This window comes from Megalobrama amblycephala, linkage group LG1, assembly GCF_018812025.1.
Source record: "Megalobrama amblycephala isolate DHTTF-2021 linkage group LG1, ASM1881202v1, whole genome shotgun sequence".
Lineage (NCBI taxonomy): Eukaryota > Metazoa > Chordata > Actinopteri > Cypriniformes > Xenocyprididae > Megalobrama > Megalobrama amblycephala.
This window is the reverse complement of record NC_063044.1, coordinates 57,355,114-57,373,088: the sequence shown is the minus strand read 5'-3', so window position 1 is coordinate 57,373,088 and position 17,975 is coordinate 57,355,114. Positions and strand designations below refer to the sequence as shown.

At 37.5% G+C, this 17,975-nt stretch overlaps 2 long non-coding RNA genes across 2 annotated transcripts; one reads left to right on the top strand and one right to left on the bottom strand.

Annotated features, from left to right (window-relative positions):
* Positions 1-1,364: 1,364 nt before the first annotated feature.
* Positions 1,365-8,941, top strand: LOC125276053. Its single transcript, XR_007186574.1, has 3 exons — positions 1,365-1,679; positions 4,376-4,504; positions 8,862-8,941. It is a non-coding gene; the product is annotated as an uncharacterized LOC125276053 (long non-coding RNA).
* On the bottom strand, positions 1,650-2,952 carry LOC125276060. The gene is made up of 3 exons (XR_007186575.1): positions 2,640-2,952; positions 1,883-2,039; positions 1,650-1,739 (listed from the first exon to the last, which is right to left on the bottom strand). It is a non-coding gene; the product is annotated as an uncharacterized LOC125276060 (long non-coding RNA).
* Positions 8,942-17,975: the final 9,034 nt, after the last annotated feature.

Genomic DNA, 17,975 nt, shown 5'->3' with positions numbered 1-17,975 from the left:
CAGTACTGTCTATAAATGCATGCCATTATGTGTTGGTCACTAAAGCTAGCCTATCACGAAGCATGTACCTCGAAGTGCTGCATGACATACTAAAGACGTGTACAGTACACTCTTTTAAAATGGAGTTTGAGTGATTTGAGTGTGAAGTCTATCACTTCTTTCAGCACATGATGTGCTTCTTGATGATAAGATTGCTTTTTGATAACACTAATCAGAACTTGATTCGGAACTTTTTTTTTTTTTTTTTTTTTGCACAAAATGAGAAAAAGATGGCCGGGAACTGTTAACATGCTCTTCTGGTTATTTTCTTAGTTTCAGCAATGAATTGAGTCATAGATTTGCCAACTAGGATGACAGTGATTTTATAATAATCTATAATTCATTTTTGAATCATTTTATGTTAATTCTATAACAAAATGAGTGTTCGGCACATAACGGATCTTGTAAATTGATTATTTCTGTTTTATGCATCCTGAAATGAATGTCTTACTGTACAATCAGCAGTGTGTGAAAAGTAGTTTTGATACTGACTGAGATGTTATCTCATTAACACCTCTATCTGCCTGCATCTGCAATGGCAACTTGCTTCCTTTCTTCAGTAGGAACCATTAGACACCAGCTTATGCCTGAAAGAGAGCAAACAGTAACACTAATCTGTATCAGTAATGTTGGTTTGGGGGTAAAATTCAAGGGACATACAGTAGAGAAAATGATTTAATGATTCTGTGCATTTGACCACATCACAGACAGATCACATACAAGGGTTTCCAAGTTTTATGGGGACTTTCCGCAGACATAATGTTTTTTTATACTGTACAAACTGTATATTCTATCCCCTAAACCTAACCCCTTAAGCACAACCCTAACAGAAAACTCAGCATTTTTACATTTTCAAAAAAAAAAAAAACATCACTTAGTATGATTTTTAAGCTATATTCCAGAATCTATTTTATAATATTTTACACTAAATGAATCTTAATTAATTGAAATATTTACCCTAATTAATGTTTATGCTATAAGATACACAGTGGCAAAATTATATCAGACATATTATGTACATCCGAATGGTTTCCAAGGGACTGACCTGGCAAGAAACACATTTGATTGAATTAATAAGACTAGATTTCCTTGTTGTCCACCATAGTAATTTTTTTATTTTTTTTTTAAAGAAATTAATACTTTTGTTCAGCAAGGATGCATTAAATAATACTTCACAATATTAGGTGTGCACAAGAGACTTTTTTCAAAAACATATCTTAATGACCCCAAACTTATACAAATTTATATTATTTTGTTCACCATAAACTTCATAAACAGAACTTAAGCCATTTCCTGGTTGCATAAGCAGTACAGTGCCTGGTGTGCAACGTTTTGTGGCAAAGTGAATGACACGTCTTTTTCTCTCTTGGAGATTATTTCTTTCTTTTATTTTTGTTCTTGAGTTTCTGTCTAATGTCACTCATCTTTTCCCTTTCAGCAAGGAAGAGCATATTCTCTGGAGTTACACTCCATGAAGCTGTGTTAAATCCAGCTGAGGCTTTCCTCTCTTAACTGTGATACGATCACTCACATTATTCGTATGTGTGTGAGTTGTTCTGGAATAACTTTTTTGCTGACAATGGTGTTTTGTTTCCATGGCAACTGCTCGGACCCGTTCCCTTTGCCACTGAGGAGATGAGGTGAGTACCCCGCATGCAGCAGATGGTCAGGAAGAGGAAACTGCTAAAGAGGCCAGAATACTAGCCAGAGAGAGAGAGAGAGAGAGAGTGTAATTATCAATGGATAAAAGGGATTTGCTTATGCCATGAATGAATGAGTGACAGTGTTGTCATTTTCAAAGAGAAAGCAGAATTAAAAGCTCTAGGTATGTAGGCTATTGTACCTGACAAACAGGGACGAACAATCTTAAACCACTGAATAGGATACGTTCTCCCCAGTATTCTGATTAGCGGTCGACTGGTATGGGTTTATCAACGGCTTATTCTTAACCCTCATGTTCTGTTGTGGTTGTGTTTGAGAATGCACTATGCAAAAAAATGCTGGGGGTAAAAATGTTTAAAACATAAATAATATATATAATAAGAAATAATGTTTATCTTGACATTTAAAATTTGATTCATTTTTATGTCTTACTCCTAAGTGTCCATTCACTCAGAACACATTTCTGTATCCCATTACATTGCTTTTATCCCATTGTTTGTTTATGTAAACAAGGGGTGCCCAATCCTGTTTCTGGAAATCTACCTTCCAGATATCAGATCCAACCCTGACCCAACACACCTGTCTGTAATTATTAATTTCTTCTGTTGTGTTTGGGGTCAGGGTTGAAGCTGAGCTTTGCAGGAAGGTAGATCTCCAGGAACAAGATTGGGCAACCTCATGTAAACACTCTAGAAGATTGTGTGTGTTTGAAGCATTTCACACATGAGACAGCATCCCAAAAAAATTGCCTATTGTTTTTAAATACATTCTGAGTGAACCGGCCCTCAGGCAGTATATTTACATTACATTTAGGCTGTGCATTTGGCAGACACTTTTAGTCAAAGCAAATTACATTGCCATATTTGCATTCAAATAGGGTTGCATTCAATAACCAGAGTAGTGAGATTTACTTGTCAGCTTGCCTCTATTATACTCACCTTAAATCTCACTCCCATCCGGGTCACGGCACCAATATAACTGGTCCTATTTGACCCACTCCAAGCAGGATTTGAACTGCCGTCTCCGGCATGAGAGGCGGGTGTGCTAGCAATGCTAAAGGTTGCAGTCTCTAGTGTCAGGGGAGTGAGGTTTACACACACTAGCTTGCTTCTGTTACAACAGCACTTTCTTCTTACTGTCAGTGGATCATGGTGTAAAATGACAGATATGGTGATCTGGTATAGTGATCACTGGTAACCATGGAGAGTCCTTAAACCATCAGATTCATCCATGCAGAAGTGAAGTGGCGCAACTAACATAAAAAAAAAAAAAAAAGAAAACTTCCGCAGTTAACTTTCAATTCCATGTTTTCACCACATATTGCAATTGAGAGGCCAAAGATCCATAGTAGTGTTTTTAAAGTAGACATCTGGGTTGTCTGAGACCTCTGAAAAAATGTTACCATTATTTATGGAAGGTGGTTGAAGCATGTTATGAACTTGAAATGCTATTAACAAGTAGGTGTTTAGGAAAAGTCATCAATAAAAACCTGAATATGTGGTTACATCCTTGGTGAAAGGAAATGCAGTTGGTTAAGTTAGCATGACACCTTGCCCCATTTCTGTCGTTAGAAAGAGAGGTTGCAATAGAAGGATGAGTGAGATGGAGAAAAAAACTTAATGGTTATAGCTACGCTGGCAGAATGCCTTTGTGGCGACCTCACCAGCCCAGAGTCCGGCTGGCACAGAGCATTCTCAGTCAGAACTCATCACTTGAGGTGTAATTAATAGCCACCAGCCACCGGGTCAATGTACAGGCTGTGTTTAAGGAAGCTCCCTGGGGCTTTCCTGCTCTATACAGCTGGCTCTGGTCCAGCTAGGCCAAACACACACGCACACAAACAATCAACTGCTTAGCAGAGAGAGCAGGAGAGATAAAAAAACAGGCCCGGGTCTTTTTCCCTTTTATCATCACTTGAGGATCCATGAAAGGAATATGAGATGGAATGCAGGGAACATGTTATGGAATTCAGTGCAATTGCTTCATTATTTTACATATTCTATTCCGCTGTCCTCCAAGCTAAAATTGAATCCAGTTTCTTCACAGTTTCGCTGTAAGCTCTTGGGGAAACAAGTGAACACAATAAAATCACACTGGCTTCAGACAAGAGTTTATAACATTCAAAAGATAGGGGTTGGTAAGATTTAATCGGTATATATAATAAAATAATAATAATAACAAATGGACAAAACAAATAACTAAATAGGCAAATAATTGAATAAACTAAAAAATAAATGAACCACATAGCTATATAATGTAGGTAGATTTGAAGAAAAAGCTGAAAATCTGTAAAAAAAAAAAAACAAGGGTATTTTTGTGAATGGCATTATAAGTTTTATAAGTTGTCAGTTTATAATTGTATTAATTACAATCTTAGTTAGCCATGAAGACAATGGTTCACAGGTAATATTGTGACAACATCGACCAATAGATATTTTTTCCCCTCCCTCTCTCTCTCTCTCTCTCTCTCTCACACACACACACACACACACACACACACACACACACACACACACACGTGACAGCTAACCCTGGTTACCCTTGAAACCACCATAAGTCGCTTTGAATAAAAATGTCTGTCAGATGCATAAATGTATGTGAATGTACATGACCTGAACAAGCCATCTCCTCTTTTGTACTATAGCAAATATAAATCTGTTTCCCATGCTTTAAGGCAAGGTGCAGCTGAGGGCATTTCTGAGTGACCACGGTTGTCATGTGACACTGAGAAGACTTGGCTCCACTTGGCTCATCTCCGTCCTCCTCTCTGATCCCATGAGCACATGTCTGTCTCCATGGAGAGGTGAGGGCTCCTGCTGGAATTCTCTCTCTCTCTCTCTCTCTCTCTCTCTCTGAAAGAATTGATTAACAGATCGACACCATGCAAAAATAGAAACTGTCTTTATTTTGCTAGTTTAGACCCGACAATACATTATACATTTGTGGTGACAGCAAGCTTTGCAGTATTTGAGGTACATTTATAAATAGCTTGATGGAAGAAGGTTCTATTTATATTTGTAGAGTGTGATAAATGCAAAAAAAAAAAAATGTTTCCTTCCCCCACTCATGCTAACTTCTTCTTTTTTGGGCTTAATGTGTTAAATCATTGGCACTATAAAGCAGCTAGGCTTAGCATACTACTTACTACTGTACTTCTGCCATAATGAGACTATTTCAATCTCTATCTCTGTTTATTGCTGAACTGATGGAACATGATACTAACAACAGCGAGATTATAGGATGCACTTTTAGAAAAAAAGGTTCAATGGGGTTCCATATAGAACCCTATATGGGTTCTTGACTCAATTTTAAAGAACCCTTAATGCCAAAGAGTTTCTATATAAGAAAAAATACTTATATAATAATGCATAATACTTTCATGTTTAACAGGTTATTTTTTCTAGTGAAAAAGTATGTTGCAAGCTGTTTAATTCATAAAATTGTACAAAATGAAAAATTCAACAAAAATGAATGAATTAAAACCAAATCCATAAAATGATCCCATGATGGGAAAAGATATTTAAAAGGTAGCGCCTGAGAGAACCCTTTAAGGTTCAATATAGAACGTTTTCTTCTAGTGTGTAAGTCCTTTCTATTTTAAAATGTAAATATACACTCTAAAAACGTGCTGGGCAGTTTTATTTAACCCAATATTGTTTAAAAATGACTATATGGCTGGCTTAAAGTGAACCCAAAATAGTTTGCAAATTAAAAATCAGACACATAATTATAGAGGCAACAATAATAATCAAAAGATGAACATTTATTAGTAAGCAATTTAATAAATGTTTATTGTTTAATTATTATTCATTAAACTTATTAATAAATGTTCATTTCCAACATAGTTTGGGTTCATTTTAAGCAAGCAATACAGTCATTTTTAAACAACAGTTGAGTTAAATAAAACTACCCAGCTGGTTGGGCAAACATTTAACCCAACCGTTGAGTTAAAACAACCCAATTGCTGGGTTAAAAAAAACTGGGTTTGTCCATTTTCAACCCAACTTTGTTTTTAACCCAGCATTTTTAGAGTGTACATTTCTGTATTGCAAGCCTACTGGCAGCATGTAATAAAAAAACTTTTAATCATCAACAGGGGGCAGTGTTTAGCTTTTATCAAAATGTCAAAAAATAGAAAACAAAACAAACCCTGAATTATTTTGCTTTGTCTTTGTTTCAGTCGTGTGTGAACTTTAAAATCTTGGAAGAAAGAATAGGACAGTAAATGGCCTTAATTTATTTATTTAAAATATAGGGAGTGAGATGCCCACCAGGAAACTGAGTGACACAGCTTAAGATATGAGGGATGAGACCCAGTTAGTGTTGTTACATATTACAAGAGATTCTTTCCTTTTATTTTAAAATGGCCACAATCAACTGCAACCAAAACTCCATCCATTTCTTTTTCTCTCTCATAGAGCAGATGGTCCATCCGTAGGGGTGTGTGTCCCTCACGCTGACATCTCTGTGTCACCTCTCTGACTCCCACAAGTCGCTTTTCTCATCTTGTTCTACATTTATTCATATTTGTTGTTACTCTCTCCAGTATCTGCTTCCATTTTAAATCCCTTTAAGCATCACACTGCTTTGTGCTGTGCTTGCATTCTTGGTTCTTGCCTCTCTCTCGTTCGCTCTCTCTCTCTCTCTCTCTGGAAGTGGATGGAGATATGGATGCAGTCCAGACAGTGAGTGCTCACCGCTCTGCATTTCTGGTTAAATCACTGGTAATGTGATTCACAATCTATTTGACTTCAGCAGAGCGGAGGCAAGCAGGTGAGCTAAACCAAAGGAGACGTGAAATTACTCACTCCCCTCTCCATGGCAACGCTTCAAACCTGACCTCCTATAATATGCATTGTAATAACCACTGCATAAAAAAATAAAAACACTCAAAGCACCGTTGAGCTTACACACAGGCAAAATAAGTGGTGTGAAATCCCCTGAAATACTCCTCATTTTAGTTTCTTTATCTGTTAGTGACCTTTAGAAGACAGGCCATGATGTGCTGTGACAAGACACCATGTTTGATCATGCTGTAGAATGAATTTTCTATGCAATGCTAACATTTCATATGTCACATCTGTTTTAAAAGACTGTGTGATATAACCCACGCTTTCAGAAACCAGCACTGAACTAACATACTTCTTGAATCCTTCTTTTGAGTCTCTACCCCAATTCAGAAATAATTCACATATAGAAAATGGATATTATTAACCACATCAAAAAGCACAACAACATAATAAATAACAACACTTCAAAAAATATTAACCGATAGATAGATAGATAGATAGATAGATAGATAGATAGATAGATAGATAGATAGATAGATAGATAGATAGATAGATAGAAATAATTATATACTGTAAGACAAATTTTTGAAGGTTAATATGTTGACAAAAAAGCAATAAACAAAGATGTTACCAGGTCAGGTGAGACAGATTACTTCCTCAGCACATAATATTGATCGTATGGATTCACAGAGGTTCTAGGGTCCATGTATGTTTTAACCATTTAATTTCCTGGAAAGGAATAACAAGAAAGGAAAAGGTAGCTTATTTTTTCATTTAGTATAACAAACTGAAAATGAGAATTGGGTTCAATTTCTCTTAGTGTACAAATATACTGGTTAAGATCAGGATAAAGTCAACAACGGATGTTGAAGCCACCACTTCAACATCCGATTCCATTGGATTCTGTTTCTCCCATGATAAGATTCTAATATTTATCAAATTAGTTAAGAGGTAGAATGAAATTTATTTGATCTCATATTACATATATACCACAGTTACACAAATACCCTACAGAACCTTATAAAAACAAACAAAAAAATACTGTTATTCCTTACCAAAGAGGCAACAAAATGGTCAAAATGTACACAGACTTTCTGGGGCTGTTGTTTTACTTTATCTTCATTATCATGACTGAGATAATAAGTACAGGTGACCATTTCACTCCAAACAAACAGTTTTATTGCACTGCAAAACACACACACACACACACACACACTTGGTACCAATCACTGATCCCCCCCTTTTATTAAATTTTTTTTTACTTTCGGGTAATGAAAATCCAGTGGTGGTCAAAAGTGCAATGCTGTGCAACTTCAGAGCATGAGCTTCATCAAACCAGAGTTTATCAGGAATATGTGCTTAAATGGCCTCCAGCTCAGGGCGGTTTATCATCTGACTTATTGCACACGCTCAACACATGCATTACTGAACATGCTAATTATTTTGATCAGCATGATGATGATTGCGGGCTGCTCGTCACTCGCAAACACACACACAAACCAAAGTCAGATGTAGGAAAGGATACAAAGCAGAGAAGCACTAGCGAAGAATGGCAAGTGGAAATAATAGGAACAGGAAATGGGAGGAGAGGCGCAAATGATAATGTAGAATATGACTGGGGGAGATTCATGGGATTTTTGCACAGGCTTTCTGCATGGAGCGACAGATTTTTCCTGCACCCACACAGTGCTATGACTGATGACTTTTACAGTAACACAGTCTGCTGTGTCACCGCGACTAGCCTCTAACAAGACCCCCTGGGTGGAGAGGATAAGATCTTTCACTCTGTGTCGATGTTTCTGTGCTTGTGTGTGTCTCTTACACCACGAAACACACATACACACACACACCTGCTTTACTAACACCACCTTTGATATCTGGATCTCTGTGGAAACAGGAGAAAAGAGCCTCAATAACCCATCCTACATGTCATAGATAGATAGATAGATAGATAGATAGATAGATAGATAGATAGATAGATAGATAGATAGATAGATAGATAGATAGATAGATAGATAGATAGATTTACCAGGGCTAAAAGGCACATTTTCTTTTAAAGCTTCTCTGCGTTCCTCTTTATAGCATTTCATTTTCATGAGGCTTCTTTAGAGGAAAAATATGCCACTGGTTTGAGTTGTACAATAAAGCCCAAAGACCAGCATGTGATGTATAACACATTCTGGCATGTTATTGTTTCATCTAACAATATCCACAGAGGGGCTGAAAATGACTGTAGAGAAAAAAACAGCGTGGCGCTCTGGAGCACAGAAGCTTAGATAGAGCTAATGCTTATGTTAATGCAGCATTGTTTCCTGAAATGAAAGATATTAAAGGCAATATTTTTCTTTTGTGTCCACACACCTGCTGAAGCCCTTTCTACAGTCACCAGAGTGCGACACGCCTGAAGGCGACAAGCTGAGAACAACACAGTCTCCATCTACACCAGAGAGAGGTTTATGTTTATTACTCACACATTAAGCCCTATATATATATATATATATATATATATATATATATATATATATATATATATATATATATATATATATATGTTTTGGCCAACAAATATTATAATAGACAAAATTAATGTATAATGTATAAATGTAAAGCATTTGAAACACATTTGACAGCTTGCCCTGACATTTATGATATGTGAACAGTTATTTATTTATTTTTTTTAATTTGCTAATTATACTTATTTTCTCAATTTGCACTGATTTAATTTGACTTTATTTTTTGGCAGTACAAATGTGTAGTTTTTATTGTGCCAATATGGAACACTAAATTGAAATCAAAAATAAAACTGAGAGCGAGAGAAACAGAGCAGCATCGGTGTCATAATGTAGTGCAAGATTGTTTTGGACAAAAAGAGCAGTGGAGGAGGGGAGGGATGGGATAAGAGCGAGAGAGGTATAATGGAAAGATGGTGGAGTGTGAGGTGAGGTCGTAGCCTTCTGTCATTTGGTGGTGTGTATGTCTGCTGATTGCGCTTCAGGCAGCTGTCTCTGGCCTGCAAGGTCACACACAATAGGTTACTATCAGACGCGTGGAAGTAATACTGGAGGTCGGATGTGTACTTGTATGTGTACGGGAGAGAAACAAAGCCTCTGCAGCTGTAATGTAAATAAGTTGCTCATCAGAGCAGTGGATTTGGCGCAGGAGGTGACAGGGAGGAGGTAAGAGTGTCTCTGAGTCTAATATTCTGAGACTGAATCAACATCTAAAACTCAGCCATTAATTCTAATTCTGACAGACAGCACAGAAACTGCAACAGAGAGAGAGAGAGAGACGGAAGCAAAAAATAAAGAAATAAGAGCTGATTATTTTGAAAATGCCACATTCAGCAGTTGACAAAGCACATTTACTCTGCAAGAGAATTTGACAATTTTGTAGGTGGTGTTAACAAATGAGAAATATTCTAGGAAATATGATCAATTATGGGAGTATGCAGTGTGAATGTGTCTCTACCTCTCTAACTGCTTGTTATATGACTGCCTCACAGACTCATGCTGATCTATGTCACTGCCGTTACAGGGTTAAAGGTCAGCTTGCACAGGTAGACTCTAAATACATCACCTCTTGCTGTCACAGAGGAAGCTCCACAATGTAAAGAGCATAGATAGTATGAAAAACAGATATTAATAGGCAATCCCTGCTCAAAGACAAAACTGCCTACAACAGCTCGTCTAGGATGTTTCCTCAACTCAAATTTAAAATGTAATATTAAACTAGTTCAAAAAGAAAAGATGAATCTGAGGGTGCTTTCACGCTTCTTGGTTCTATTGCCTGGTCTGAACCAGAGTTTTATTGCTTCCCCCTTCCCCTGCCCCCTGCTGGATTGTGTTCACATTATAGCCTGTTATTTGGGTCCAAACTGGGGTACACTTGCATCATCAAAGCAACAGCTGTCATAACCTGGGATTTTTTCACAAAAACCCTATATCAGTCAAATATACAGAGATATCTTGGTGCATGTAACACAGAGAAAGAGTACACTTTGTTCATTTCCATAACACTACTGACATAATACAAAACTGGTTAAAATCTCCAAAGTTTCATTTTACATTCAAGTATTGAGTTCACAGTTCAGGACTTTTCTTTTCATAATCTTATGAGAAAATATTAGCAATAACTGTCATGTAAAATAATGCATCACTGACATCTGGGTTCTCAGAGACCTCAGATATAAAACATGAAAAAATCCAATGAATTTTCATACACTGATATTCTCAAACAGGCAAACACACTCTACTCTAGAGTCTTCTTATGTCTTTTTTATGTGTTTTATTATTATTATTATTATTATTATTATTATTTTTACAATGTTTGGCTTAAATCAACTCCAAACAGAAACAACATCTTGAGAATAGATTCCTGTCACATTTCTGAAAAGTGCATGATCCTAGTAAATAAATATGAAAGTAAATTAGAGGTTAATTTCAGAATGAATATAAATTATTATATTCATATTGTGGTCTTTGGGAACCCAAACATAAAAATAGTAAATTCAATCTCAAGACATAAGGGTTAAATCATAGTTTTATTGTCTTATGTATTCAAGACGTTTCATTTTAATCTAATCTATATTCACATTTAAATCAATATATAACCAGCCTCTCAATCAAACTCAAAATTAACAAACCTTCTGAAGAGGGAAACAAAGGGATAGAAAAAAAAAAGAAAACAGAAGAGGGATGAAGGTAATGAATGAAAGCAAGTGAGGTGTGGGTGTGCAGTCCATCACAAGTCTCTGAGATCTGACCTAGGGTCAGCGCATTAACTGTCATGAGGGCAGAAAGCATCACCATGACCTTTGAGGAGATGTGATAATTGAGATGCCAGGAAGACTAATGGACCCTGTCGCTTCCATCAGGTTCTCCACGGTTTTCTGTTAAAACTCACGCATGCAGTTTCACTATATTCTCATAATGCAAGCTCTTTTTCTTTCTATATGGAAGAGAATCTGCTGGACTTTCACATAAAATCACTACAGAATGACATTAATTTATTGCAGAGACAGTCCCTCGGAAAAAAGACTGGGGTTAAGTGCCATGCTCAAGGGTATGGTGATAGCTCATGTCTCCCTTCTTATGAGGGTCAAACCAGCAACCTTCTGGTTAAGTACAGTGGGGTTCAATTAAAACCCTGGGATGTTTTTTTCTGTTTAAACATGAAAATAAATAGGATTTTTAAAGGTACACTATATGTAACTTTATTTTTGTTCAAAATGTATATACTGAGTCAATCTTAATCAAAGACTATAGAATAACACAAGACGTGTCACTCGTATTGTTTTGAATGGGAGAAAGTGTAACACGCAATATGGCGGAATAAGTCCCGCCTTCTAAATAAGAACCAATTGCCGACTGGTAAAGTCATCGCGTCACCACAAATCCGACGAAACACGGAAGTAAAGCAGCGCCGGCATTACTGCGTGCCTTGCTGCTAAGGAAGTAGCAGAAGTAGCGTGTTGGTCCTGTAGGCTGTAGTAGATGTTAGCTATATCGTTTTTTTTAGTATGTATGCTGTCCAGTGATGCCGGGCAGAGCGTGTTGTGTGGTTGGTTGTTTTAACAACAGCACAAAACTACAGGCCTGGAATAAAACCGTTTGTGTAATCCACGAAGCTTTGTTGCACATTGACTGCCCATGTTTACTGCCATACGGATTGCACAGAGTTCCTGGTCGAGCGGAGGACCAAGATGTGCGTCAAAAGTGGATGAAACACATAACCGAGGTGGCTCATCGCATGCCAGATGATTAATATAATAATCTTGAATACCTGTAAGAACATGTATTTTATTGCTACAACTGGTCGTGGCTAAGGCCATCCTTAAAAATATTTTGGTTTGCCGTAACAGCCAAAAAAATAAAAAATGGTCGGTAGGTCGTAAAAAATGTAAAAAAAAAAAATAATAATTTTATTGCATCACATTAAGTGTATTGTGATTGTCAAAACATTTTAGTAACTAAGCTGAATTTTATTAGGTTTAGTGACATGTTACAATGTTTACATGGTAGGCTACAATTTCTGGTAAGCTTTTTTATTATTTTTATTCAATTATTATTATTTAATTATTATTGTGATTTGATTTAATATTGACTCATTTGGATAAATATTAGGTAGGCTATAATTTTTCTCAAGAAAAAAACAACTCACCTAACTTAATGCTGTAAACATACAGAGAGCCCTATCAGCTGGCAGTATTATTTAAAAATAACAATTTAAATATAATGCATTTTTTATTATAATAACAACTTTATTTAATGATATAAGTAAAAATATAATAAAGATGTAATACAGTACACATATCAGCCAAAACAGGTTCTGTGTGAGGGGCTGCTAGCTGACAGCGTTCGGTCATTTCTGAGAGATTTACCTCAGACGAAGGTAAGTGTGAATACATAAATCCATTTTGAAAAACATGTTTACAAGAACATAACATTATACGTAACGTCGTTTGATGTTGTAATATTTTTTAATCTGTATTTCTAGCATGTCACATTTACAAGCACCAAAACGGTATTTATTGTTTGAATTTCGTAATAAAATTGACAGAATCTGAGAGCTGAGATTTTTTTTCTATCATAAGTAACCTGCTCTGTCTAGTCTGTCGGTCTCTGTGTCCTCTTTACTTTGCGATTTTTCTGTGCGTGAGAAAATGGATGTGTGGCGTGAGAGCGTGTGAAAAGCGTCAATTGCGTGTGTCTCACATTTTATTGCATTTGTATTAGCTGTTTGAAGAGTAAAAAAAATTCGTGGGTCTTAACGCAATTACAATGGGCAAGTCGGTCGGACTAAAAGGGGAAAAAATAATTAATTGGGTCGGTCCTAAATTGACAGGGTCGGTCGGGTTATGGCAAACAAGAATATTTTTAAGGATGGCCTAATAATTATTTAAAACTTGAAGCTTGTGAACGTATTAGCAACACAGCTAGTAATGACAGCGTTCGGTTTTATTGTTGTCATCAATTAATACACTTCTTAATTACATTACATTATTACATTATTACATTATGTTGTCAATAAATTACCTTTATCGGTAAGTTTTGGCCACTGCCTGACATCATCTACCCATGTTCCCTTTCACCAGACATTTTCTTTAATGAGCAGGATGCGCTTTAATTGAAATGTCATTAGAGGGCAACGGCAAGTGTCACACTGTCACACTTCGCAGGCACGCAGTAATGGCGGCAGGCAAGATGGCGGCGCCCATAGAGTTCGCGGCGGATTTGTGTATAGAAACAGTCAGACGTTTCTATAGAAACCGGTTTCTAATGCGCATGCGCATTAGCTTGATCCAGACTGAAAAATAGTTTTTTTTGTCATGATTCGAGCGTTTAGAAACTAAATTTATGAGCCGGTTGTTGTTAGATTTCATTGGTGATTTCAAATATGAAATTTAATCGTAAGGTTGGCGAACAGTTTTGGAGAATTTGATGTTTCCCCATTCAAAGAGATTGCATGATGCCCAGGATGCCCGAGAGGCGTTTCAAAGATGGCCGCTGAGTGAAATGACTTGTCTTAAAGGGACTTTGTCTTAATTCATCATCAACCCTCAATCATCATCTGAATACATCATCAGTCCTTCTTCCAAAACTTGTTTTTGTTTTACCCCGATTCACTATAAGCCTATTAAGGCCCTGCCCACACGGAGATGCGTTTCTGTGTATACGCACACATTTTGCACCGGATAGGCGTTTCGTCCACACGGATCCGGCGTTTTTGAAAGCTTAAACCGCTATTTTTTTTTAAACCGGGTCTCAGAGTGGATAAATCTGAAAACGCCGCCTTTGCGTTTTCGTGTGGACAGCCTATCCATATATTTTGTGAAACGATGATGTCATCACCCCACGTGTCGACCCTAGTCAGACGCTGCTATAACAGCACAAAACAGCAACAACAACAATAGAGGACTCTAGATGCTTGTGATCGTGCAGCAGAAGCTACTGAGCCAAAATAAAGCGTTATTTCTAAAACTGCGGTCACACTAGACTTTGAACGTGCGAAATTTATTCGGATGCTGCAACGGTCGTGATATGACGTCACGGTCTACAATGTCTTTTTTATAAACATGAATTCAACACATAACTTAAACTAATACATTTAAAATGTAAAAATATAAAACCTACTCGACTTTACTGCAAAAATATAATTCTTTTAATTCAGCCAAGAGGTCAGGCTGTGACGAATCGATCTTCTGCTGGTCGTACGTCTTCACATGATGCGAATTCGCAGGTCAGAGTTCACCAAACTTGAACTTTGGAATGCAGTGAAATGCGAAATTTTTCGCACCAGCTTGCGTTTCCGGTCTGACGCATTCGCATGCGTTTGAATGGAAGTCAATGGAACGAAAAGTACAGTGTGACCGCACCTTAAAGCCGCGGTCACACTAGACTTTGAACGTACGATTTTTTTTCTGTTGCTGTAACGGTCGTGATATGACGTCACGGTCTACAGCGTCTTTTTTATAAACATGAATTCAACACATAACTTAAAGTAATACATTTAAAATGTAAAAATATAGAACCTACTCGACTTTACTGCAAAAATATAATTTTTTTAATTCAGCCAATTAAGAGGTCATGCCGTGACGAATCGATCTTCTACTGGTCGCACGTCTTCACGTGATGCGAATTCGCAGGTCAGAGTTCACCAAACTTGAACTTTGGAACGCAGCGAAATGCGAAATTTTTCGCACGAGCTTGCGTTTCCGGTCTGACACATTCGCATGTGTTTGAATGGAAGTCAATGGAACGAAAAGTGCAGTGTGACCGCACCTTAATCTTTACTATAGTTTGTATACAGCGCGCAAGGTACTACATCGTTTTGAGTCCTTTCAGTGGTTTCGTGTGTACACAGATATTTCTTGAGACAAGGAAAAAAAGATTGGATAGGGTTAGCTCTGGCTTCGTGTGGACGTAGCCTCAGTGTTTATATTTTAGACCAGGTGAATGGTTTCGCGAGAAATTGCGTACATATGTCACTCGCCTGTGCATGTCTCCTCATATTCATAAATAGAGAAAAGTTGCTCCGACTGCTTTGACACATGTATAGTGTTGGAATGGCATAGGATAGTTGTCACAACGAGTAAGAAAGGTTGACCTGGAGCATACTAATGCTGCGGGTTTTTGAGCCTGTGAGTCACGATTTCAAATCACGACTCACGACTTTGTAGCGTTCCAGGCAAGTCACGCCAAACTGACTGACCCTGCATCCCAATGTGCATACTATCCACCCTATCCGCCATAAATAGTATTGAATATTACTAGTGTCACATACCATTTAGGATGGATAGTATGCACATTGAGACGCAGGCTGAGTATAAACAAACCAACACGGTGGACCGGAAGGAACCGGAGGAGGAAAACGGCGCATAAGGCAAGAGAAGCTGTTATACCTTGTATTTTACCATGCACTTGCATAAACACCGCATCTGTAGGGGCTGCCATTATTGTTTCGCGGGCTATGTGATGTCAGAACCCGTAACTGAGAGTACATCGATCTAGTACGAGTTCACAGGTGGGAAGACTGCTGTTCCAGTGCACTTTCACGAGTAGAAGGTTGGAAAAACACGGGTTAAGGGTTGCCTGGAACGCGGCATAAATCTCCAACCTCTGGGGAATCACCTTTTTTAAAAAACACAGAAGAGAGGAGAGTTTGCTGGCAAAAAGAGAACACTGGGCTGGAATTTATTTATGTGGAGGTATTCAAAGACCTTTATTTTGAAAGGGTTTTTTTTAATAAATAAATAAATAAAAAAGACAGAGTGTTCAGGAAAAGAGGTGAGCGTGACGAGCGCGAGCAAAAGAAGAGAAAAAGTTAGTGTTCTCGTGACTTCTTTGATTAAATGTGAACAGCATTAGACAATTGCGTCGAGGTGAGCGGACGAGAAGCTGGACCGGGCTTGTGCTGTCGTGAGTTTTGATTGGACATTTCTTGGTGAAATCATAAGTGAAGTGAAACAAAGCACCAAGCTCCTCTATTGCTCATAGCAAGGCACATTTTATTTTATACACTATTATTAGTTTATATTTATTTCGCACTGCTTGAGCAACACAAACGTTTCTATAGAGGAAATGAAGCACGCTAAACTGAAATTGCAAAATGTGAACACACTAAAATTAAGACATTTTGAAATTCATGCAAATTATTCAATTCAACATTTTACTCAAATATATGCAGACAATTTATTTTGTAATAAACTAATTCATATTAAATTAGAAAGCAAAAAGAAATGCAAAACAGAAGCATCTTTACTATGGCCTCAGACTTTAGGACCCTGCTGTGTCTTAAAGAATTTTATTTCATGTCTTGTCTTTCTGTATCATCTACATTTAATTGTTATAATGTTAATTTATACAAAATTTGGTGTTTTAGATGAAAGGACTTTTCTTGTACAGGCAGTATGTAATCCTAATCCCTGACATGCAGACCTGCTCTCCAGGCCTATCAACAGGCAGCAGAGCAGTTATAAGGCTTCTTCTCTCATTTTCAAGTATCCAGTCTGTAATACTTTCCTGGTTTCTCAGCAGGATCTGGCTGAATGTGGTGCTGGTAAAGAGTAAGCTAGAGGGAGATAAGCTGATACATAAGGATTATGTCCTGTTGAGTCAAACGAAAATATGAAGGAATATTGTTGGACATCTGAACATAGAGCATAGAGAATGTGTGCATGTGCGTGTGTGCTTGGCTCCAAGCATACAGCTATAATGACACCCATTTGCACTTGGCAGCAGGTTGTTCTCGTCTCACTTCACTACACCAATCGTATTACAATTTACTGGAGATCCTCCAATCAACACACAACTCCTTGGGGTGGCTGAGAATCATGGAAGCCAGAGTGAAACAGATGATGAGGGCTGGGGGAGAAACCTCAAGTCAGAAAACTAATGATGTACAGTCAAGCATACAAGTGCAGATCTCAAATTTAAATAAAAAAGAATGAAGTTCCAGCTGGAAAGGATCTGATGCACACTGACAGACTGATGATCTGGCTGCAGGTCTGTGTGCCATTCCTGTAAAGAGGGATCAGATGTTGCTGTTTGGGGCAAAATGGAGCGCTGCTGAAAGACTTCACACTGATCAGGGCTTATGCATTTAACACTGTGACATTGCACAGGAATTACACACCTGCAGCCCAGACAACACTGACATAGTGTGTTTGGATGCGTGAAGAAAGAGATTTTGCCCATCAGTAATTATGCTCATTTCCATTCAGTCAGGATCAGACTGCAAAAATTAACCTTTCTTGTCACTTTAAGCTAAGAATATTTGAATAAGCTAAAGCAGTGGTTGGCATTACTAAAAGCAATTAATAAACTGCAACTAACCAAGCACCCATGTATTATGAGGATAGAAAAATAAATAAGGATATTTAACTGTTTAACTTAAAGGGTTAGTTCACCCAAAAATTAAATTTCTGTCATTAATTACTCACCCTCATGTCGTTCCACAGTCGTAAGACCTTCGTTCATCTTCAGA